Source organism: Urocitellus parryii, chromosome 3 (genome assembly GCF_045843805.1).
Source record: "Urocitellus parryii isolate mUroPar1 chromosome 3, mUroPar1.hap1, whole genome shotgun sequence".
Classification (NCBI taxonomy): domain Eukaryota; kingdom Metazoa; phylum Chordata; class Mammalia; order Rodentia; family Sciuridae; genus Urocitellus; species Urocitellus parryii.
In genome coordinates, this window is record NC_135533.1 from 180,366,898 (window position 1) to 180,392,145 (window position 25,248).

The window sequence follows — 25,248 nt, forward strand, 5'->3', positions numbered from 1 at the left end:
TCTATTAATCCAATATTGGAACAGATTCAGATTAAGTGGAAGAGATTTAGTATGTTGGCACGAGGAGGACAAGATGGCAGCATTGTGAAGAAAGGAAAGATGGCAGCTGAGAGGAAAAAAAGAAAGAGTTGGTTATGCTTGAGGAAATCAAAAGTAATCAGGAGGTGAAGTAATAATGGTTACAGAATTAATAACAATGATTTCTTCAAGGAAAAAATAATGGCATCCAGCTCTCCAGATGAAAGAACCATTATCTTCTAACCTTGATCCTCCGCTAATAACTAGTAAATAGATTGCATGTAGATTATGAGAATAAAGGTTTTTGATGCTTAGTGTCAAAGTATAGCCCTGATCTCTTATGTTTTTATGTATATTTTCTGATAAACAAGTGTTTTCTTTGAGTGATAAAGATATTGATGCCAGATGATCTTCTATCTGTTATGTGTGGGAGGGATATTCATTGATGTGTTAGAACCCCAAATCTTGACTTTGCTCATGTATTGAGGAGTCGTGCTCAGTATACCTTCTGGACATGAGTTTGTGTTTTAGGGAAGGAGAATTGTGGCGTACTGTTGGTTACAAGTAACATGATCCACTGATTCTTTCCTTCACCTTAATTTTTGATAGCTTACTACCTATCTGTTATAAGATGCAAATATTGAGGGAGATTTTGCAGGAAGGACAGATAAAATTTTATTAAACTACCATGGAAAGTTCACCATGAAAACCAATTTGGCATGGAAGACAACAGAGAATTAAGTAGTAAAGGCAAAAAGAAGAAGAAGATAAAATAGATAAAATTTAAAAGAAGATATATCAAGAGGATATAATGAGTTAGAAGAAGGGCAAAGTAGTGGAAGCCATTGAAATCAAGACTACATAGTTAAAATCATATTTACTGGGAAAATCTTCTGTATTTGAACCAAGGTACTTGAAGGGATTTTTGTCTACGGGTAAAGAGGGCAGCCAAATGAAGTTCTATGCCTATGAATCTTACTTAATCCAATTCTTGACTCAAGCTGTGGGCTTGATGACCATATTTAATGTAGCTATCATATATAAGAACTTTTCAAATCTCACTGTACTTTTTGCTCATGAAAAGGCTAAATTCTGTGTATAAATAGCCTCCTTCCAAATCTACACACAAACTCATACACATGCACACCCCAGCCACTGCTGTTGGAATTCAAATTGAAACAAAATTCGGTAGCAAAACTTTATCCATTGAAATTCCTTCAGAAATCACAATCCAGAGAGAGAGACAAGGACAGTGTGAGATAGCCATCTTGCAACAAGACTGAGGCTATACATGTTCCTCAGGTTTGTACAATTACCCTACAAATTGCATGCCTCTTTGGGGGACCTCTCCCTCTTGTATCTGACAAATTCCACACATTCTTTACCCTCAACTTAGTTACCTCTTCTTCCAGAGCTTTTCATGTTGATAAACCTCCTATGTGCTATCTCACCATCTTCTTCATACCAATATACAACTTGTTACATTGTCTTCATAACACTTTAGTTTCTTTACTAAACTACAAGATTCTTGAAGGCAGATTCCATGGCATATTCTCCACTGCATCTCCAGGGGTATGTGTGAGAGTGGCAGTAGGTACCCAATACATACCTGTATATAGGTGGGTGGACAGATGATGAATGGAGAGACAGTTGAGGAGGAAGGAAAGAGAGAGGATCGAGAGAGAAGGAAGAGAAAGTATTACGTGTACTGTATGTGAGTATATGTGGTGGTAGTTAAAGGTATTTGATAACAGACAAATGTGACCATTATTTTTGAGTATTTTAGAGATCCAAGTGGACTTTCTAATGTCAGGTTAAGGCACAACCTCAACATGTGCATATGTAATATTTTCATATTGCCATGAACATCCATAGTATATTCAAATGAAATAGTGTTTTATCATGTATCCTAGCCCCAAATTAAAAGACTACTTTTATTTTTACATTGTTGTAATTTGCTGTGATTTTCCACATGAGTAAATTCTAAGCATGAAGGAATCGTAAAGACATTTACTTTTCTGGCCTTGTTGTGTATATCAATTAAAGAAAGGGGAGATATACTAGTGGAACATGGAGACTGACGAATGAAGGGAAGGAGATTCCCTGGGGCCTTCCATGCTATGGGACCTATTTCTCCATTCTGATTGTGAAGGTTAGATATTTTTAAAAATAGGGTAATGAACCCCTTTTTAACTAGCATAAAATGTTTTTAAAAAGTGACATTCTAACATTAAATATAAAAAACAGGACATTCTAACATTAAATATAAAAAACATTAAATACAAAAAAATAAGAATTATTCTTGAACAGAAATTCCACAGTTTTTTACTCACTAGCTTCTATTTCCTCTTGAAGGCAGACTCCGTGGCAAATTCATCACTGAATAAATTCTTCTCTCTTTCAAGAGCCAGAGTCAAGGTACCATGAAAAGTTTTGCCCACATCAGGCAAGTTCACCATATGAATGAAATTCTAAAGAAATAGGACCTTTTCTCAAGGAACAGTTCTTGCATGTTTCCTCATCAATTTCAAACTAAACACAATTCTCTGGAAGCACTGACTACAGGATATTGTCCATACTTGTTTATATACTTGCCTTTCACTTGGCTGTACATTCCCTGAATACACAGATTCTTTTCTCTACATTTATCTCACCCATATTCCTGGAACCTGCCATAGCATCTGGTACAAAATGAGTTCTCCTTAGGTGTTTGTTAGATTTATGAAATGTGTGTTTGTATAAATGAATGAATTAATTAAAAAAGAGGAAGAGTTGCTATTGACCATGTGAGTAGATGTACGTATACTTTCTCTGATAAATCTCTGGGGAAATGGTAAATGAATATTTTAGCAAGAACTTTATCCTTGCTCTTTTGCTTTGACTATATAAAAAATAATAATTTATTATCTTAAATAGGAAAGCTCTTTTTCCAGTGACTGGCATGACATTATCCCCTAAGACTTTCTCCTCTTCCTAATATCATTTAACCTGGAGAAGAAAAATGCTTATTGGTTAGTTGTTCATTCTTGGATCAGAAAACATTAGAACAAAGGAAGAATTGGACATATGGACGTCTTCAGGAAAAAAACCCTGATTTATATTCTTAATATTGACATTATTAAAATTTAGCATCCCACACATCTGGACAGTACTGAACAGATATTGCCAAGTTTCAAGCAATTGTTTATTATTATTTTTTAACCACAAAAGTCTTGTGAGACTGCTTCTCAAATCTGATTATTGTTCAGTGGTAAGGTAGAATCAGATTGGCCAAACTCGAGACGCAAGGTCAGTGTTAGCTGTGAAAAGAGGTCAGAGAATGAAAAAATAAAAAATGACTCTTAAATGTCTAACAAAATTGAACAAAGGTTCTTACAATTGTGAGGACAATGGACCTCTTGGGCTTGCTGACAGGTAGAAAGGTATAATGCAAACAACATCAGTTTGGATTAATATGGTGATTAAAATGGACCCAATCTAAACATTGCCACTAAGGAAATGTGTGACTCCATGAATGTCACTTAACTGTTTTGAGATTCTACCTCTCCATCTATAAAACAGGGTGAATACTCTCCACTTTTCTTGAACAATCAGCTCAAATAGGTTCTGAATAAATGGTGGTTATCATCATTATTAATTGTTATCTTAATAGCCTAAAATTAATCTCTAAATTTAAGTGATCATACTAACATACTAGGATTCCGGGATTCTGGCATGTTAGGAAGCAACAGGATCCTATCTTCCCACCTACACAACACTGGCAGCATCTGCCTGATCTAACAGTTTTGGAACCCTGGGATTTATCAAAAGCTTGCAGCTTCCAGGAGGAACACTTGGGCCATCAAATGCAGTTAAGTTTGATCAATTTCAGCTCTTAGTAAAGTACTGTCTATTCCTAGTCCAATGCAAGCAGCTTTTATCTGCTCCCAAAGGAGCTTGCATACAGCTTGCAGGAGCCAGGGTGGGCAGGAAAAAAAAAAATGACCCTTCCCTCCAAATCTGAGAGTCTATAAACTGATACTAGCTCACTGTTCTTTCTCACCATAGAGATGCAGACAGAGGTGGGCAGGCATTGTTTTGTACCTCCTTCCATTTAGCAAGCAAGCCCTCTCCCCCACTGAAGTAAGTTGCAGAGGATTGAAAAAGCCAGCATCCTCGCCGCCCCCCCACCTTCCTTGATTTCACCCCCTCTTTCGGAAGCCAGACCCTAAAGACTAGAATGTTAAAAAATAATTGCATGTATGAGAAAATTAGAAAATGACCATGTATGCTCATGGGAAGGCACAGGCTCAGAAATGACCTGAGAAAAGCTTAGTATATTGCCTCAGGTTGATTGCTGGCACAGAAATAACCACCACTACCACAAAAGCAATAAATAACAGCAAAAATATCAAAAAGTAGCAAACTTTGGAGAAGGAAGAGAATCTAATTTTCAGAGTACAACATTATTACATTCAAATGTTCAATTTTTAACTAAAATATCACAAGGCATTCAAAGAAATAAGTAATTAAGGCACATTCAAAAGTTAAAAAGTAAAGTAATATAAATGATTTCTGAAAACTACCTTATGGCAATTGTCCTAGGCAAAGATGTTAAAAACAACTGTCATAAAGATGCTCAAAGAATGGAAGGAAGGTATGAAAAACAAGTTTGAACCAAAATCTAAGACAGACAAAATGAAATGTGGGAGCTAAAAAACTATAATAATTAAAACAAGAAAATTCACAAGAGGGATTCAAATGCAGATTGAGCAGGCAAAAGAAAGAATCAATGAACTTGATAATAACACAATTAAAATTATTCAGTCTGAGAATTAAAAAGAAAAAAAGATTGAATGAAAGTGACCAGGGCTGGTTTTATGGCTCACTGGTAGAGCAATTCCCTAGCATGTGTGAGGCAGTGGGTTAGATTCTCACATTGCAGGAGCCAGGGTAGGGGGGTGGGGGTGGGACTAGGAGTTGGGGGGGTTGGGGGGGGGTGTATGACCCTTCCCTCCAAACCTGCACATAAATAAATAAAATGAAGGTTCATTTACAATTGAAAAAAAATTAAGAAATAAAGAAAGTGACCAGACCCTAAGTGAAATGTGGACACTATCAAGCAAACCAAGGAGACAGGAATAAAAAAACAATTTTGAACAAATAACAGCACAAAACAATCCAAATTTGATGAGAGGAATACATATAAGCAGATCAAAATACTCTTTGTTTTTTAATGGAAAGAATGTATTTTATAGCATTTTAATGATGTAAAAATGGTTTCATTGTGGCATATTTGTACATGCAAATAACATTTTTTTCCTTTTTTATTGTTGATTTTTTTAATGTTTTAATTAGTTACAAAAAACTCTTAAGTAGGATGAATTCAAAGAAAAACACATTAAGACACATTATAATGAAATATGCAATTGTAGTTACCTAACACTACATATAAAAATCAACCCAAATAATCAAAGATCTATACTTAAGAACTAAAATTATAAAAGTCTTAGAAAAAATATAGGAGAAAATTTCATGACATTGTACTTGGCGATGGTTACTTGGTTATGACACCAAAATCACAAGCAACAACAACAACAACAAAAAATAGGGAAATTTAACTTTATGAAAATTAAAAATTTTGCACCAATAGATATTCCTAACAAAATAAAAAGGTAATCCACAGAAGAAAATATTTGCAAATCATATATGTGATGATGGATTAATATTAATAATATAAAGAAAACACCTAAAACTGATGACCTTTTACCTGATAAAGCCCAATATGATGAAAAATGGGTATAGAAATTAAATAGATATTTCTCCAAAGATGATAAACAAATGGTCAATTGCACACAAGAAGACATTCAATATCACTAACCATTAGGGAAATGCAAATGAAAACTATAGTGAGATATCACCTCACACCCATCGTGATGGAGAAAACAGAAAATAAACATTGGTAAGGATGTGGAGAAAATGTAATTATTATATATTTTTAGTGGGAATGTAAACTGGTAGCAACATTGTAGAAAACAGGTTAATAATTCCTCAAAAAAATAAAATTAGAGTTATTAGGTGACTACTCAGAAATTCTATTTCTGAGTATATATCTTCACAAATTAAGAAAGCAGAATGGAGATTCCTTGGAAATCTGGGAATGGAACCACCATTTGACCCAGTTATCCATCTCCTAGGACTATACCCAAAGGACTTAAAAACAGTATACCACAGGGACACAGCCACATCAATGTTTATAGCAGCACAATTCACAATAGCTAAACTGTAGAGCCAACCTAGATGCCCTTCAGTGGATGAACAGATTTAAAAAAAATGTGGCATATATACACAATGGAATTTTACTCAGCAATAAAAGAAAATAAAATCATGGCATTTTCAGGTAAATGGATGCCATTGGAGAAGATAAGTGAAATTAGCCAATCCCCAGGAAAAAAATGCCAAATATTTTCTCTCATATAAGGAAGCTGACTCATAGTGGGTAGGGAGGGGAACATGGGAGGAATAGATGAATTCTAGATAGGGCAGAGGGGTGGGAGGGGAAAGGAGGAGGCAGGGGATTAGCAAGGATGGTGGAATGTGATGGACATCATTATCCAAAGTACCAATTGGGTGTCAACCTACTTTATATACAAACAGAGATGTGAAAAATTGTGGTATATTTGTATAATAAGAATTGTAATGCAAAAAAAACCCTACAGTGGTGATTGCTATGGGTGGGGTATGGAATGAGGGGTTCCTATTTAATGAATTTAAAATTTCAGTTTTATAATATGAAAAGAGTTGTGGAGATGTAAGGTGGTTATTGTTGTACAACTCTATGAATATATTTAAGACCATGAACTCTATACTTTAAAATGGTTAAGAGGGTACATTTTATATTGTATGTACTTTAGCAGAATCAAAATAAAATTGGAAAAAATAAAAACAGTAATCATTTTCTATTTTCATGTCTAGCAACTTTAAATTTATCTATTCTTCTCTTCCCAGAAATGGCTTTCATATATAAAGATAACAAGGGGAGTTTCATTTTTATGCACATGTAGAATAAAGGAAGTTTATTAGAGCAGAAGAGAGAGAGAATAGAGGAAAGGAGGAGGGGAATGGTGTTTGAAAGCAAATTCATTGCAGGTGTAACTTTGTCAAAACCAACTCGATTACTATGAATAGTCATGATAACATATTAAAAAGGAAATAAAGGTCAAATGAAAGCAAGATCTTTGAAAAGGGAAGCCAGTGGGATATCTGATAGAATCAGAGAAAGGGGGAAAGGAAGTAGTCTCCATTCCATCAAATCACGAAGCTCAAAAAGAAAAGAAAAATAATAACTAAAAATCTTCATGGAGGATATTACGATAAGTACAGACTTAGAGTGCATCAATGTGAAAAGTAGTGAAGAGATTTTGCTCATACCTGTGTGGATGCTGATGGTTATAATGGAGTTGATGAAGGAGTAGATGTGATTAAGAATCACTGGTTTTCCCAGGTCAGTACCTGTCACTGAACTTTGAAGATGCCCAGTTTATGGGAAAAGTGAGCAAGTTTGGATAGGATGTTTGTGATACTTCTGTAATAAACAGGAGATAAAAATGACAGGAAGCAGGTGAATGAAGGACTTAAAACTAAGAGGACTGGTCCAGGGTGGGATATACTGGCCAATGTTAACAACTGGCTTTCTAGGGAAACAAAAGCCCCACTCCCACCAGCATATCAATTTCATGGTGCAAGTACAAACAATAGAGCTTAAGAAGAGATGCACGTAATTGGAACTTGCAAGGTGGGTACAAGCCAGCTCCATCACATAAGGGTGACTCAAGACACAGGAAATATTTTTTAATGTATTTTTTGACCATTTGTTTTTCTTCTTCTGTGAAGTACCTGTTCAGTTCCTTTGTTCATTTATTGATTGGGCTATTGTTTTTTAATTTTGTTTCTGTATTATGTTTTATTGAGTTCTTTATATAGTCTGGAGATATGTTCTGTCTGAGGTGCTAGTGGTAAACATTTTCTCCTATTCTGTAGGCTCTCTGTTCACATTCTTGATGATTTCTTCTGCTGTGAAGAAGCTTTTTACTTTGATACCATCCCATTTATTGATTCTTGATTTTATTTCTTGCGCTTTATGAGTCACTTTAAGGAAGTCAGTTCCTAAGTTGATATGACGGACAGTTGGGCCTATTTTTATTCGAGTAGGTGTAGTCTCTGGTCTAATATCTAAGTCCTTGATCCACTTTAAGTTGAGTTGCAGGGTGAGAGATAGGGGTTCAATTTCATTCTAATATATGTGGATTTCCTGTTTCCCCAGCACCATTTGTTGAAGAGGCTCTATTTTCTCCAATGTGTGTTTATGGTGCCTTTGTATAGTATGAGAAAACTGGTAATATGGATTAGAATCTGTGTCTTCTAATCTGTTCCACTGGTCTTCATGTCTATGTGTTGTGCCAATACCATGTCATTTTTTGTTACTCTAGCTCTGTAATATAATTTAAGGTCTGGTATTGTGATGCTTTCTGTATCCCTTTTATACCTAAGTATTGCTTTGGCTATTCTGGGCCTTTTATTTTTCCAAATGAGTTTCATGACTGCTTTTTCTATTTCTTATGAAGAATGTCATTGGGGTTTTAATAGGAATTGCATTAAATCTGTATTAGTGCTTTTGGTAGAATGGCTATTTTGACAATATTAATTCTGCCTATCCAAGAGTCATGTTTCCATCTTCTAAGGTCTTCTTTGATTTCTTTCTTTTGTGTTCTGTAGTTTTCATTGTAGAGGCGTTTCATCTCTTTTGTTAGGTTGATTCCCAAGTATTTTAATTTTTTGAAGGCTATTATGAATGGCATCGTTTTCCTAGTTTCTCTTTCAGTTGATTTGTCATTGGTGTATAGGAATACAACTGATTTATGGGTATTAATTTTAGATCCTGCTACTTTCCTGAATTCATTTATGAAGAATTCTAGAAGATTTCTGGTGGAGTTTTTGTGGGTCTTCTAAATAAAGAATCATGTCATCAGCAAATAGGAATAGTTTGAACTCTTCTTTTCCTACTCTTATCCCTTTCTTTTTTTTTTTTTTTTCTAATTGCTGTGACTAGGGTTTCCAGGACTATGTGGATAGGAGGGTGAAAGAGGGCATCCCTATCCTATTCCAGTTTTTAGAGGAAATGCTTTAGTTAAATGTTAAACATCTCTAGCAATTAGAGAGATGTAAATTAAAAACTACACCGAGATTCCATCTTACCACAAACAGAAGGACAACTATCAAGAATACAAGGAACAATAAATGCTGGCAAAGATATAGGGAAAGAGGTTCACTTATACATGGCTGGTGGGACTGCATATTAGTGCAACCACTCTGTAAAGCAGTACAGAGATTCCTTAGAAAACTTGGAATGAAACTACCATTTGACCCAGTTTATCCCACTTCTCAGTTTATACCCAAAGGACTTAAAAATCAGCATACTACAGTGATGTAGCCACTTCAATGTTTATAGCAGATCAATTCACAATAGCCAAGCTATGGGACCAACCTAGGTGCCCTACAACAGATGGATGGATAAAGAAAATGTGGTATATATATGCAATGGAATATTACTCAACTATAAAGAATGAAATTATGGCATTTGCCAGTAAATGGATGGAGATGGAGAATATCATTGTAAGTGAAATAAGCCAGTCCCGAAAAACCAAAGGCAGAATGTTCTCTCTGAGATGTGGATGCTAACTTGCAACAAGGTTTATTGAGTTCTTTATGTATTCTGGAGATATGTTCTGTCTGAGGTGCTAGTGGTAAACGAGGGGAAGATTAGAAGTTCACTGGACTAGACAAAGGGAATGAAGGGAAGTGAGGGTGGATGGTAGCAGAAAAGACATTAGAATGAATGGGACATATCTTTCCTCTCCTCGTATATAAATGCATTACCAATGTAAATCCACATCATGTATAGCCACAATAATGGGAACCTAATTGGGACAAGTGATACTTATTCTATGTGTGTATGATATTTCAAAATACACTCTGCTGTTATGTTAAATAATAATAAAACAAAAATAACTGCTAAATTCTCACAGCTTCCTGCTGCACAATTAAATTCATTTTGTTCTCAAGTAGCATCCTCTATATGGTGTACCAAAAAAAAAAAAAAAAGGAAGGAGCAGGAAATATTCAAATGTGTAAAGAACTCAGGGGAAGTGCAATATTCCTCTGGACTGATGATAGCTTTTGAATATCCTTGCTTCTGTGTCACTTGGGTTTCTTCCTTGATTGACTCTTTATTGTTAGGTTGCATGACACTTGCAGAAGTAATTGGTGTCTGTTCCCTAAACCAGCTAGAGCACTCAATCCTGTCACCTGCATCAACTGCTGTTTCCCAAGGTCCTAGGAGCATGAGTAGGTGAAGAACAGCTTCTGCTTACAACAGAGAGTACGGAACATCCTGTTTTTATGGCTCCAGGATTCCCAAAGTAGTTTAAATTCTCAATGAACCTATTTGAATCTGATCTGAAGTTAAACTTCCTCTAGCTCTCTCTTCCAGCAATTGGTAACCTAATATTGTATCCAATTTCTGACTCTAAGTCCTTCATAATTTTACATAACTGTTTTAGTTAACTGTGAATCTTTACTCCTCCGTAACTGCTTATAAAATTAAATTTTTACACTGATCTATATGGAGTATTCAATGGCAGGAAGTGAATCTTATTGATTTAAGGATATGCTTCCAGAGTACATTTTGGGACTATCTTACCCAAAATTAGTTTTCATTTCTTTCTAGAAATCATTTTTTATAAATAGCACTTCTCACTAATCATGCAATCCAGGCACACTCTATTTAAAAAAAAATAAAAAACAACTTGAGGATTTTGTAAAAATGAAAAGAAGAAAATAAGTACTAAAAATTCCATTTATAGGGCTGGGGTTGTAGTTCAGTGGTAGAGCACCTGCCTAGCATGTATGAGGTACTGGGTTTGATTCTCAGCACCACATATAAATAAATAAAATGAAGGTCCATCATCAACTTAAAAACAAAAACTCCATTTATAAAAACTAATAACATTTCCTTTCACATAATCAACTATATAGCTTATATATATTATGGCATATATTGTTTCCGTATTAAATATTTTATGGGATTTATATTCATAAATTTCATTAGATATTATACTATCAATGTTTTCCCTGTGTTGTCAAAATGTGGCAAAATATATTCCTAATTAAAGAATATTCTGTGAGTACACCATATTTTAAAATTGTTTTATTTCTGGACACTTAAATGGTTCCCAAGCTTCTATTTTTATGAATATAATGGCAGTGGACATCTTCTTCCATTAGTTTCTGTGCTTATTACTCATTGTTTCCTTGGATAAAGTCCTAGAAATACAATTGCTGGGTTAAGGGTAAAACTGCAGCAAAGACGTTTGGTTCTTATTGATTGAATGCTCTACCAAAAGACTGTGCCAACTTACAATCACCAAATTTCTGTTTTTACTGTATTATCACAAACATGGAATAGTTACCTTAAAAAAGGAAGTGTGTGTGTATGTTTGTGTGGGGGGCGAGGGGAGGGTCCCATCTGATAGAATTTACAGAATGGAATGTATGTATTTCTTTTTCTTGAAGAATATGTTAGTGTTTTTTTTGGAGGAAAGTTTTGTGTGTCTCTCTTGATATAAACCTCTTCATTTTTTAAAAAAATTGACGTTTAGTATTTAGCCTTACCTAAGAAATCTGACATACTCTAGAGATAACTGAAATAATAAACTTTATAGGAGCTAAAAATAAAATTTTACGGAGTTTACTTAAAAATCAAATTTATTTAAAAATAAATTTTCTAAATGGAACATCAACAATTCCCATGAAAGGCAAAATAAAGCTAAACCAGGGATAATTAGAAATGATGTTTACACGTCATGATTAACCAAAGCAAAAAGAAAAAGGAAAATTATTCGTCATAGCTGTTAGAATCCCTACTCCTGTGGGTAGATTTTTTATTTATTTATTTTTTATTTGTCCAAGTGCACAATTGGATATTACAGTGAAGTCTAGTTCCAGAAAGGTTTCCAGTTCCTTCTCATCACTGCTGAACAGTGGCACAGAGGAATCCTTATGAACAATTGCTGTGAGCTTTAGATATGATTTTCTAATTCTCTACTGGCCCCCAAACATGCTACTTCCTCAGCCTTTTCCCCACATGGGATCATGTTGCCAATAATGTCTTTGGGATAAATTTGAATTCATCAGGCTTGAATTTAATTACATTATGTAAACTAGAAAATGTCCCCAGTAGGCTTTGAGAGAATAGCTTCTATTTGCAATTGTGAAGTTCTGTTTTGTTTAAAATATTTGCATTCTGATAAATCCACTCTGGCTCTGAATCCTTTTTTAAAAAAATCTTTGTCAAGAACTTATTTTCCTCACATTACTGTGAGTTTACTTTTTTTGAAAAATAAATAACTACTTGCAAAATTTTGCATTAAGAACCATCCCCTTTATTCCACCTCCTTCCTAAATACCCTCTTTCTTTACCCTAGTTAGGGCAGGATGATGTGAGATGCTGAGCAAAGCTTCATTTTCATGGTTATTTCAGCACCACAAAAGCTGACTGGTATTAACCAAGTTCTGATAGAGTGCTCTCAGTATATTGAAAGCAAGGTTTTAAAAAATGATCAGACAAGGAGAGAGGGGTCATTTGAAAGACTATATGGGCTCCACACTTAGATTCATTACAACATTTGTGAAGTTGCATTATTGGCTCCAATTTTTCAAGTCTCTTCACATACATGGCCTTTGCCACATCACTGTGTAATTCTGCCTCCTAACAGGCATATTATTTTTCAACCCCTGCCATAGTGTGGCCTTAGCTTTGTGACCAGTTTGATTAATAGAACAACATGTGTTGTATTTTAGCCTTGCTTTCTTAGGTTTCTGGCATCACTGTAAGAAGACCTTACTCTGGGCAAGCCTGGTGGCTCAAGGAGAATGAGATAGATGCAAAACACACATACCCCATCTGGTTCAAACCTACCCAGAGAAGTGAGCTACCAGCAATGGCAACCTAAAGAGAACTCATCCTGCAGAGCCGAGCCTAGATCAACTGAAACCCAGAGGATGAGCAGCACATATCCAACAGTTAGCTTAATGTACAGATAATAAGCAACTGCTGTCTCAAGTCCTCACTAAATCTGAGCTCTGGGAGGGCTTGTTCAACAGCAATAGCAAACTCATATAATATCCTTAGAACTTTTAACAACTTAAAAATTTACACAATCAATACAAAACTTCAAAAAGCTCCCCAGTGAGGAAGGATGCCAATCAGGGCCCTCCTTTAGGTGTGGGGGGTGACTTGCAGTTTTCCGGGTTTCTTATTTATAGTTCCTGAGACATGCTTCCCACTGAAAACGTTCAATTTATTGGCTTTCAAAGAGGAATTTCTCACCACAAATACACATTCTTTTTTTCATTCATTACACCTTGCCATCTCTCCTCAAAGCTCCTCCCAACTATTTCACTTTTTTTTTTTCCCTACCTATAGAGAGGCAAGGAGCCTGAGTGAAAAGTGGCAATGGCTGAGCTCAGAAATAAAGCAAGCCTTCCATTTCCTATTCATCTCACAGGGGTAATCTAAGCTCCGAAGCACTCAGTAGTCAATCAGGCAAGCTCTCACTGCTGGCTCTTGAAAGATGCAGAAAAACAATTCTGATTCAGGGCATGGCTCGTGAAAAACAAAATCTACAAATGCAGAAAAACGTATATGTACACCTCTCTCTAATAAGAAGGAGTAGCATCGCATCGTTTATGTTCCTATCATTTCTGATTCCTCATCATATAAAAAAAAAGTGAACATGTTTTATGATTTAATGAGATAATTGTAAAAATTCAAATCCAAAGGATCCAAATGATTGTGCTGTCATTTCGTTTTGCCAAATCCATAAGCCACTTGTGTTTTATAAACAGGAAACTCAAGGGAAAATGTTGTGATAAAAATACTATTTTCGGTAGGGGCTGGGGTTGTGGCTCAGCAGTCGAGTGCTCGCCTAGCACATGCGAGACCCTAGGTTTGATCCTCAGCACCACATAAAAATAAATAAATAAAATAAAGGCATTGTGTCCATCTACAACTAAAAAATAAATATTTTTAAAAAATACTATTTTAGTGAAACAAAATTGCCATCTGGCATGTAGTCTGGAACATTACTGTATGAGGACCAGATCCTATTAATAGCTGTGTTTTGCTAAAGAAAACAAACTTCGGTTATTTCAGCAGGCAGAACTCAATCTTCCTCCACAGAGAGCCCGGTTGGGAACAAGCAGCCCTCAGGAAATGGCGCTCTGGTGGCAGGTGGGCCAGGGGGCCAACTGCTTGTAGGTCAGAGAAGGAGAAACTCACTGCAGGTGGGCTGGAACATGGATGACTGCCTGGGGGGATTCACCACCTGCAAACTTGACATCCTTCACTCTAATGACAGAGCCAGGAGCCTCAGTCTCATTAAGCACCACTGGGCATTTCAGAATAGGAAACTTACAAGTGCAGTACACTCTGTGAAACAAACTTGAGCAAACTATTCAAGTCAAATCAACTTCTAGCTCAGTGATCAAAAGCCCCAAATGGTTCAAAGATTTTCATGCTGGAATACATCTAAACAGCCCCACATGGAGGAACGATATATTTAATTTTTCTGCCTTTTTAAAAATGTAAGGTAAAACACACGCTAGAGGGCTGATTTTTGTCTTTCCATAAATTGTATGACCTGAAGCATAATACTTAGTTTACTATACTGTAGGAGTAATGAAAAGGCCATTTAAAAATCTATCATAATTAATGAGTTCAGTGCATTGAGTTTATACAATGCCTATTTCTGAAAATTAGGAATAAAAACTAATTTTTTTAGATGGCTTATGTCTTGGAGAAAAAGAAGGGATAGTGAATTAATATTTACTGGGTACCTTGTGAATGCCACACACTTTTACATATGTAAGTTTGTTTAATAGGTTATAATAAAGACCTATGGCAAAAGAAAAAGAACTAGAATTGCAAAATCCGAGATATCTAGGCATGTTTAGAGTTTCAGACTGTGGCCTTAAATTTAGCAGTTCCATGTTCTGTAGAAAAGTTCAGGGACCTACTAACCCATTATTCCAAATTCAAATATATTTTATTTAGCTAAATTTTGGGGCCTCACAATGTATTTCCTTAGACTTCATTCAAAAGTTAAATTTGTATTAAACAATATCTACCTTAGAAGAAACTCTGGTTCTAAATGTAATTTGGGAGCATTTTCTTCAGGGCCATCCTGCTTGCATAAAAGTGTAAAAAAAAAAAAAAATTGGGTTATTGATGGTGTTAGATGAAAAGTGATTTCCAGGAGTTAACTAGTGTATTAATGAGCAGTCCACACCCACCACCTTTGAATTAATGAGCAGTCCACACCCACCACCTTTGACACAGGGAATAAACACTTCTAGACTGTCACAACAGAATATCAACAAATACATAACACCATGTGCCAGGGACTGTTTTAAACATTTTCCTTGTATTAACTCTTTCCATCTTCTTAATCATTCTACAAGATAAGTGTCACACATTCCAAAGGAAAATAATATATTAAGAGACAGCTCGTCGACAAAGTCAACACCAGAAGCTGTGTACACTGTCATTGCTGTTTCTACCAGGGGACTTACCCTTCTTTTGTTTCTGCCACTCAGTCTGCATATTGTTCTTCCTCAGTGTTTCCTTTATATATACCTTTGTATTATTTATTGGTATTATTTACTGAAAAATATGAATATGCATCCTTTCTAGTTTTAAGAGTGATGAGTATTCACTTTTCTGCTCTTCTTAGAATACTTACATGTTAGGGACCAGTAGTAATTCACTTGTGAATGGGCTGCAAAGATATATACAGAATTCTTCAATGAACTGGGTCTGTGTGTACATTAGTGCCCTCAACTATATTCTCATTAAGTTAACTCAGAGGTCCTGCAGGAGGCTCCTGCTCCATCCTTAAATAAATCCTTTTTCTCCAACTTATGCCCAAGGAAGAATTGTTTTAGAACCATCTAAATCAGGTGGTCAATAAGTATTCAAATGTTTAGAACAGTAACAACAAAAACAAAAACTTCCTGTGGAATCCATCCAGTGGGACAGCAGGTTGTTATTTCCAAAGCTGATGCAGCAAAGACTTAAGACATCAGCATTTGAAGTAAGTCAGTTTTAGATCCATTGTAATTGGGAAGTTTTGAAGCAATGGCCTTAATTGATTCTCCCATGTGGGGATGCAGTAGCTAAGAGATTAAAAGTAAGGGAAGTAACCCAGGAAAGAGAGGTAAAATGGGCCATACTATTATTTCAGGAGAAAAAAAAAAGGTACAAGAGAAATATGAAGTCTAGGAATCAGGTAGATCTTTCTCTCATTGAAAGAGAAAGGAGAGGGGAAAGAATAAACTTCAGAAAGATAAAAATAAATAACTGAATATTTTCAGAAAAAAATTCTTTTTCAGAAAGACTATGGAGGCAGAAATTTAAACCTCACTTGCCTATGTAGGAATATGCAGCCTTTTTACATCTAAAATGAGACAATATATGAAATAGCCCCCAAATTCTTACATTATTTCAAGTTCCCATCAAAGCAAATTGTATGCAGCAAATATTAAATGTATCAAAACCCAGGAAACCTTTTTGAAAAAAAAATGACTCCTTTACAAGTCATTTGGGATAAGTGTTTCATGAATCCTGACTCCAATAATACCTCATATAAATTCAGGTCAGAGAATGACTAAGGATTTCTTGCTGTTCTTGACAACATAAGCCAGACACCTTGAATAAACACTTAAGTCTTCTTATGACTCTGCAACTCATAACATCAGAGGTTATAAATATCTAAGCAGCATGGGTATTGGAAGCCTCATCCTTTCACCAGATTTGGACAGAGAAAAGTTCTTACTAGCAGACCTCTGGCCCACAGGTTAAGATGAATCAAATAACTGACCTCTCCAGTAATGACATTTGACCTAGAAAGAGGCTGTAGCAATAAACTGAGAGCTGGGAGGGCTAACTGGGAACGGGAAGCTAGCAACTTTTATCACTCCTCAGACTGATGAAAATTGCCTCCATCAATAAAAGAGCACTTCACTTTCGGAGCTGTCTCTGTCTCCACCATGGTGAAGACTCATCCGTACCACTTACCCAGCACTCTCTGCTCCTTCACTGTGATGATAAGGGGCTCCTTTCATGCCTTGGGACACACTGAAACTCTCTTGTCAGCTAGTGCACCTATAGCATCGCTCATCCAGAGAAGATGCTGTCCTGCTTTCCACAGAGGGAGGTCAATAACCACTCCTGCGAGAGCTCTGTACCTGTGACTGTCAGTTTTGGTCTCGTGAACAAAGGAGAAGATGGACAATATTTAGTAGTGCCTGCCAAGGAGAGGGCACAGTGTGAACACTTGTCTCTGTGAGGCATCAACAGAAAAGTCTCCAGGCTTGGAAATAAGAGAAGTGACCTGCCATCTGGAGGAAATTCAGGGGACAGAGAATTTAAATACTTTTGCAAGTGAAGAAACTGAGTCTTAGAATTTAAGAGGTTCATTCAAGGTTATCAGTTGACCCAAGACAAACAAGTGAGTTTCTAATGCAGAGTACTTTTTTATTTAGATTCTGATCATTTTAATTGCCACACTGTGGGAAGCTATCAATTTAACTTGTGTCTCCTTTTCTAACCTATGTTGACCTTTAAGTCTTTCCAGATATGCTGTCTCTGTGATTCTGAGCAGGTTTCTTAACTTCTCTGAAAATGTTTCCTTATAAGTAAAAATTTGTATCACAACATGAAGTTCATTCTGCCTAGGATTGTTTGGAGAATTAAATTAGACATTTAGAAAATACAGTCTAGGGCTGAGGTTATGGCTCAGTGATAGAGTGCTTGCTTAGCACATGTGAGGCACTGGATTTAGTTCTCAGCACCACGTAAAAAAATAAATAAATAAATAAATAAATAAATAAATAAAGGTAATGTGTCCAGGTGCAACTAAAAAAATATTTTTTAAAAATACAGTTCATTACTTATCTCATACAATAAGAATCTGACAAATGTTAATTCCCTACCATTATTCTTCAGGTGAAGGTGATAAACTAAAATGCACTGGAGTAATGAAAATGTAGGTCATGGGAAGTTTGATCGTGGGATAATGTGGGAGGTGGAGCAGGAACTTAATTTAACCTAGTCACACCACATCCTGGACAATTAGGCTTACCCACCTGAAATTTCCTTATGCATTTCTAATCGTCTTAACATTTAGAGAAGCACACATGACTTAACTAAAATATCCACACCTTAAAAGTGCATTTTAAGTGATCTTCACCCTGCATTCTTGCTAGATCTTCATGAATGGGGTAGCTGATCACTGTGCTTGGGCTTGCTCTTCTCTCTCTCTCTCTCTCTCTCTCTCTCTCTCTCTCTCCCTCCCTCCCTCCCTCCCTCCCTCCCTCTCTGAATTTTGGCTCAATCTTTCAAGATCATAACAGAAAGAAAATAGAATATTTTTAATAAATTATATTTAGAAGCCCTAATTAACTTTATGACTATAATTACATCTGAACAACCTGAAAAAATGAAGGATCTGAATAGGTAGTCAACACGCCATGAACTTGGACAGTGTTTCAAGGTTAAAGGGTTTAGTATGGCCAGGGGTTCCATTAACATTATATAACAAATAAAGCTCTCCTACAGAGTCTCCCATATTTCCACTGAAATAGTGGTGGCACAAAAGACTAAGTGAGACCTTCCACGAAAACATTACAGCAAGGAGAAGACAAATGCTGAAGAAGACACTGAGATGGTCTAGGCATTACCATTTGGCAACAATATTTCCAAATAGGCTTAATTATGTGTCAATTGTCCACCTAGAGTATGTGTCCAGAAAATCCCTGCAAACCCCAAAGCATTCTCACAGCACAGTTTAATGGGGTAGGAAGTGAGCCCTTGGAGAGTCCTTTTTGTCTCACAGCATTTGGAACCAATAAATTTCCCTATCTTTTCCCCTACAGTGTCTGGCTCCTTACATGACTTTTCTGGGTGCATGAAGAGAAATACCACAGATGCACAAATGCTAAAAGATGCTCTTTGCAAAACATAAGCTAATAAAATAAAATAGCAGCCACAGGCAAAAGCCAGCTGATCTTTCCCCATATGAATGTGGGACATTTATTTGAATAAGGAAACTTCAAAAGCTTGCACTCCAGCTAGCGAAAGTTAAGCTTTTCCTAAAATATCTTGATCGACACCCACCTCCTATGATGAGACTAAAAATACAGTGTGCAAGCAAGTTCTTCCAGAAAGAAAGTTGGGGCAGTGATTTTTTTTTTTTTTTCCCTACTGCAGTGTGGTGTTATCAGCAATGCCAGACTAATTCAGCGGGCAGTGAGGTTCTCTGGCACACATGCTTATCAGTCTCCTGAAAGAAGTTTGTCATTTAGTGCACTATGGGTATTAGGAAAGAGTTACTAAGAGAAAATTCTGCCAAGATTAAAACTTTAAAAACCAGCCAATAAAGAAGGAGAATGTTGTTTGAGTTTCAAAATCCATATCTCTAAAAGGAGACATTGGGTAGATATCTTAAAAGTGAAAAGGTCTCTTCCTGGCCAATCCTCAGTGTGGGCTACTCATTTTATTTATCTAAAGACCTGTCTTTCAGTCTTATTTTAAAGATACCAGCACAATCAAATCAACCATTTTGTCGGCACCTCAAGATTTTAAGGTCAATAGGAACTGTCCTCTGCATATGTATTATATATTTACTTATTTGCTTAACGGAAGATTTCAGAGAAATGGAAGCCTCTGAGAAGTTTCCAATAGTCTATTTTTAAGTACTATATAAATGCGCTCACATAAATACTGCTAGAGAAAGAGAATCGGGGCATGGACTACAGGAGGACAGTGAGATTCCACTCAGGCACAAAATTGGGGCAGGGGACAGGAACTAGAGACCATTACAGAAGCAAAAATGCTAAAAGAGGCTTTTTACAAAACATGAATTAATAAGATAAAAAAAGCAGCCCCAGGCAAAGCCAATGGATCTTTTTCCTTATGAATGTGGGACACGTGGGAAACCACCATTCTGTACAGGGCCTCTAAGCATCTGAATGACTAGTAGATTCCACGCATTAAAGTGAGGTCATGCATTAATGAACATGAACAATGTTTTAAATAATAATTAATTAATTTTATTGTGTTAATGTGTATATTAAAGGCATGCAACTTGATGCTTAGGATATATCGTATTCTATTACTTATTCTTAAAAAGTCAAAAATTTAGCCTGGTGTGGTGGTGCTCACATGGATTCCTGGCAGCTCCAGAGGCTGAGACATTAGGATTGCAAGTTCAAAGCCAGCCTCAGCAATTTAGGGAGGTCCTCAGCAATTTAGGAAGACCCTGTCTCAAAATAAAAGAAAAATAAAGAGGTCTGGGGATGCGACTCAGTGGTTAAGCGCCTTTGGATTCAATCCCCTGTACCAAAAAAAAAAAAAAAAAAAAAAAGTCAAAATTAATGCTGAAAAGAACATATTAGAGGAAAAAAATCTAATTTTTAAGTAAGGAAAGGATCAATCTTACAGACTTCGATTCTTGCCTTAGACTCTGAATGGCATGATTACGGCTTGTGATTTTAACTTAGACTTTGATGTTTTGCTTATTGTGGAATTTTTCTCATTTTAACTTGCTTCAATTTTTTTCCAATTTGTTGTTGACATCTAGTAATTTTACATATTGATGGGGTGTATTTCAATACAGGTGTGACATTATCAATACAGACAAACAATGTATAAAAATCGATAGTCCTATAGCACAGTAGGATAGCTATCGTTCACAACAATTAATTGAATATTTTTAAATAGTGGAGAAGAGTTTTAATGTTTCTGATGCAAAGAAGCAACAAAAATCTGAGGTGACAGAATTCATTTTAATTTTTTGACGTTCAAATTCAATTGTTATTTTTCTTGATTACTGAGGTTTTTGGTGACCTCTTGAAGACTGAACCATGGCAAGCACTGCTGCTCACCTTATCCAGTCCCTAACAGGTACACACATGAACCTGCGCTACTGGTCCTATGCTCCACCTGTAGCTTCACACCTGGTCCTCTGCTCTGACAGAGGAGGTGAGGACTTGAAAAATGATGATCACAGTCCTTTAATAACTTGCTCCAAATCACAAAACTATTAAATCAGTAGATGAAATGGGAACCCTGGTCTGTGTCATTCCTGATTTCCCTCTTTTCCCATAGCTTTAATTGAGGAATAATTAACCATTGAGAACTGAATATATGCTTAAGGTACACAAGCTGATCATTCGGTAAACACATCATAATCAAGCTTGTTGACATTAATGACCTTCCAGTTACCATCTGTGTGTGCCTGAGCACAATTTGGTTGTGAACACCAAATACTGGTCATCTTAGCAAATTTCCAGCACCATCCACAATGCAGTATCGTTAACTACAGTGTTGTGTGTTAGATCCATAGAGATTTATGTAATTGAAACTTTGTGCCCCTTCAGCACAGCCTCCCTGTTTCCCTCTCTCCCCAGCCCCCCGGGGAACTGCAATTCTGCTTACTGCTTCTGTGCTTTTGATAGTAGGTTACACTTGTGAGATCACTCAGTATTTTAACCACAAGCATACATAGATCATCATCCCCTCTCTTGGGTATCACAATAAAATACAAATTTGATTCAACAAATAGCTATTAGGTACCTGCTTCATTTTATGGCACTTTGCTAGAAAAATATTGTTGTTATTGTTATTTTGGTACTGGGAATTGAACCCAAGGGTGTTCACCACATCTTTAGCCCTTTTTTTTAAAAAATATTTTATTTAGACAAAGTTTCTCAGAGTTGCTTAGGGTCTCACTAAATTGCTGAGGCTGGCTTTGAACTTGCAATCCTTCTGCATCAGCGTCCTGAGCTGCTGGGGTTACAGGTGTGTGACATCATGCCCAGCTAGAAAATTTGATGGGAAATATGATACTTCTGTTTCCATAAGTTCATGACCCATTAAAACATACACAAAACCTTTTGACTAACCAGACTAACTGGGGAAATCCCCCTATGTGGCCTTCACTCACATTTGTTTAATATTTGATCCTCATGGAGGATGCACTGGGCTAGAGGGTAAGAACCAAGCCAGACCTGGATATAAGAACAGGAAGAAGAAAAATGATAAATGTTGAGCATGTCATCTATCCTAAGTGTCTACCTGGGACTTCACTTGCAAAAAATCCACATGTGATATGGATATCTGCATTTTTCTAAGGAAAAGGTCCTCCCAGATTCATAACTCTCTCAATATCACAAATATTTCTTACCAAGAGCTTTTGTATTGCTCCCCATACTAAGTGTACTATTGACTATCCTAGGAAAGGGTTGGGTGCTATGTCTAAGCACAGCTGCCCAGTCCATGTCCTAACCAGAAATGTTTTTTGACAATCTCAGTCTAAGAAAGCCAAGGAAAGAGTGACAAGACAGCACCTCTCCAGGGAAGTTAGTTTTTTATCTTCATTGTTTGCTTTGGCATATTTCAGATTTTAAACATATACAATTCACAGCAAATGAGATATAGTGCCCCCAGCAAGAATTATTCAGGAGGCTTTAATCAGAAATTTCGCTCTCATTCCCAGTGCCCTGAAACCACATATCTTAGTATATTATCTCTGAATAAATCTATGCTGGCCCATCAGTGAGAAAAAACAACTTTGGAATACCTCCCATTGTGCACAAACTATGATGTGGAACAGTACGGCATTAGTGGTGGCAGAATAATAAGACCATTTATTCTTTTCTGTTTGGTGATTCATAAAACCATGCTGTATCTATGCAATTTTTTTAGCATTAAGCTTTGCCATGTCTGTGGACATATGCTAATGAATGAAATCAACACTTTTTTTTATATCAACAAACCTTCTCTTGTAAAGCAAAACAAATCCCAAGCTAAGTCTCCAAATATATTTTCTTAACCCTGTGTGAAGTAGTCCATTATGTTATTTTAGAAATTATCTACCAAAAAGGAAAAGAAAAAAAAAGAAAAACAAGTTATATCTATTTAAACTTAATAAGAAAATGTAATGAATTGATCATGTTGATTCTTGCCTGAAACTAGACTTAAATCACAGCATGGGATTAAAATTATTAATCCATATATAAAGAGGGCAGACAACAGTATGTAAGTGATGGCTGCTCATTTTTGGAAGAAAAAATTTAAAAAAGAGAGAGAGAGAGAATGGAGGAAAAATGCCTGAAGAGCAAAGTAGCAGAAGCTGAGAGCAAGAATCCAGGGGGTTACTAATGAGATCAGCTTGTTAAACACCTACACCCTCAAAAGGCTCAGGAGCCTCAGGTGCGAGGGATAAGCAGAGCGCTTTCCACCTTGTGCAGCGGAAAAGGGGCCTAATGGAGAAAATGGACTTCAAATACACAATGAGTGGGGACACATGGCACAGGGATGAGGAATGAGTAGCTGAAATGAAAACAGATGTACCTAATGAAAGTCTAAAGAAGCAAATATGAATGCACACCTCTTAGACCTCTGCTCCTCCTGCTCATTATCCAGACATGAGGTTCCAGCACAGCACCAACCACATGCGCTCCAAGGGGGCTGTGCAAGATGCTCCTCAGGAGAAATAGACCCCCCCTCCACCCCGAAATGCCATGCAGATCACTGATTTATAGAACACTAGCTGCCAGGGAAACGCTAGTGTTCTATAAATTACTTTTAAGGGGAGGTTACCCAACCCACAAATTCTTTCATCTATCTTTTAACCTCTCATTCTTCAATGTGAATGCAGAGAAAATCACCCCATGTTTGAGGAAAACCCTCATTATGAGAAGCAGAGACCAAGACAACTGAGGATACATTTCAACAAGAGACACTGACAGGAGTAGAAATCTATTATTTTAAAAAAAAAATAAAAGCAATAATTAATGACTTCAAAGAAGCAGAAACTAAAATGTACCTGTTTAAAAAATGTGTTGAAAATCAGTGAAGAAGAAGAGATGAAGGAAACTAAAATTATGATAAGAATCATCAAATATCCAAAAAGGCATTAGAAGGTAAAGTTGAAGATACTTCCTAAGAAGCAGAAATAATGACAGTGACATGGAAATTGAGAAACGATACCAGAATTAAAAAAAAATGTAATTTGTGCAATTTCATATTTGTCCAGTGGGAGATCCAGACGAAGATAACAAGTTACCAAAAGACAAAAAAAAAAAATTCAGAGAAGAAGATGGGACACGTAAAATAAATTTAAAAAGGAGAAAGAGGACCTCTTCACTAAAGCATATCATGCCAGAATCAAAACATTTTAAGATACTGCTTTTTTTTTTCTCAAAGAATAAACATCTCCTTCATCATTCTCTTAGCAAAAGATTTCTGTCATCAATAGGGGGCAATGATTATCCTAGGGGATGACATGGAATGCAAGACCCACACATCTTGGAATTCTACACCTGCTAGAAACTTGAAAACTTCCAAGGGGACGGCCAATGGTATGCTATTGGCTACAGATGCACACAGAGAAGGCCTCCAGGGCTGATGATCCAGACAAGGGCAGGAGGTCAAGGCCATCAGGAAGGATGAAATGGAAAAAGATGGATCAGACAGATTTTTCAATAGACCAGGTTATTGAAAGGTATGGAAAAAGTATCCCCCAAACCCTAATCAAGCGAAAAAATTAAAACTATGTTTACCTTCTGGAGAAAAAACCACAAAGATATTATGTAACAATGAAAAAGTAATTATAGCCTATTTGGGTCTACAATAAGCAGTAGATTTAAAGGCATAATGAAGAAAATCCAAAATATTAGTTTAACGAAATCCATAATATAATTATCTTTGGAAGATGGGGAAGGGTGTGTGTGGTATTGACTTAGGCATTTAAGATACACTGTCTAAAATTATAAACTAGCCAAGTGTAATATACTCCTATGATTGGTAAAAACATGATAAGATCCAGAAGAAAATATATATATATATACACACACACATACACACACATATATATGACAGAAAGTGTCAGCATTTGGTTAACAAGACCCCAGAATGAGAAATTTAGGGCAGAATATTGGTTTCTTCCGATATTGCTCTAAATCTTAAACCACTATCTGATTTTCAAATTATGGGCTGAGTTTGTTAAGTGAACACATTAATAAAATCCAAAGATCTTAATGGATACTTTTTATAACTGCATTACTGCA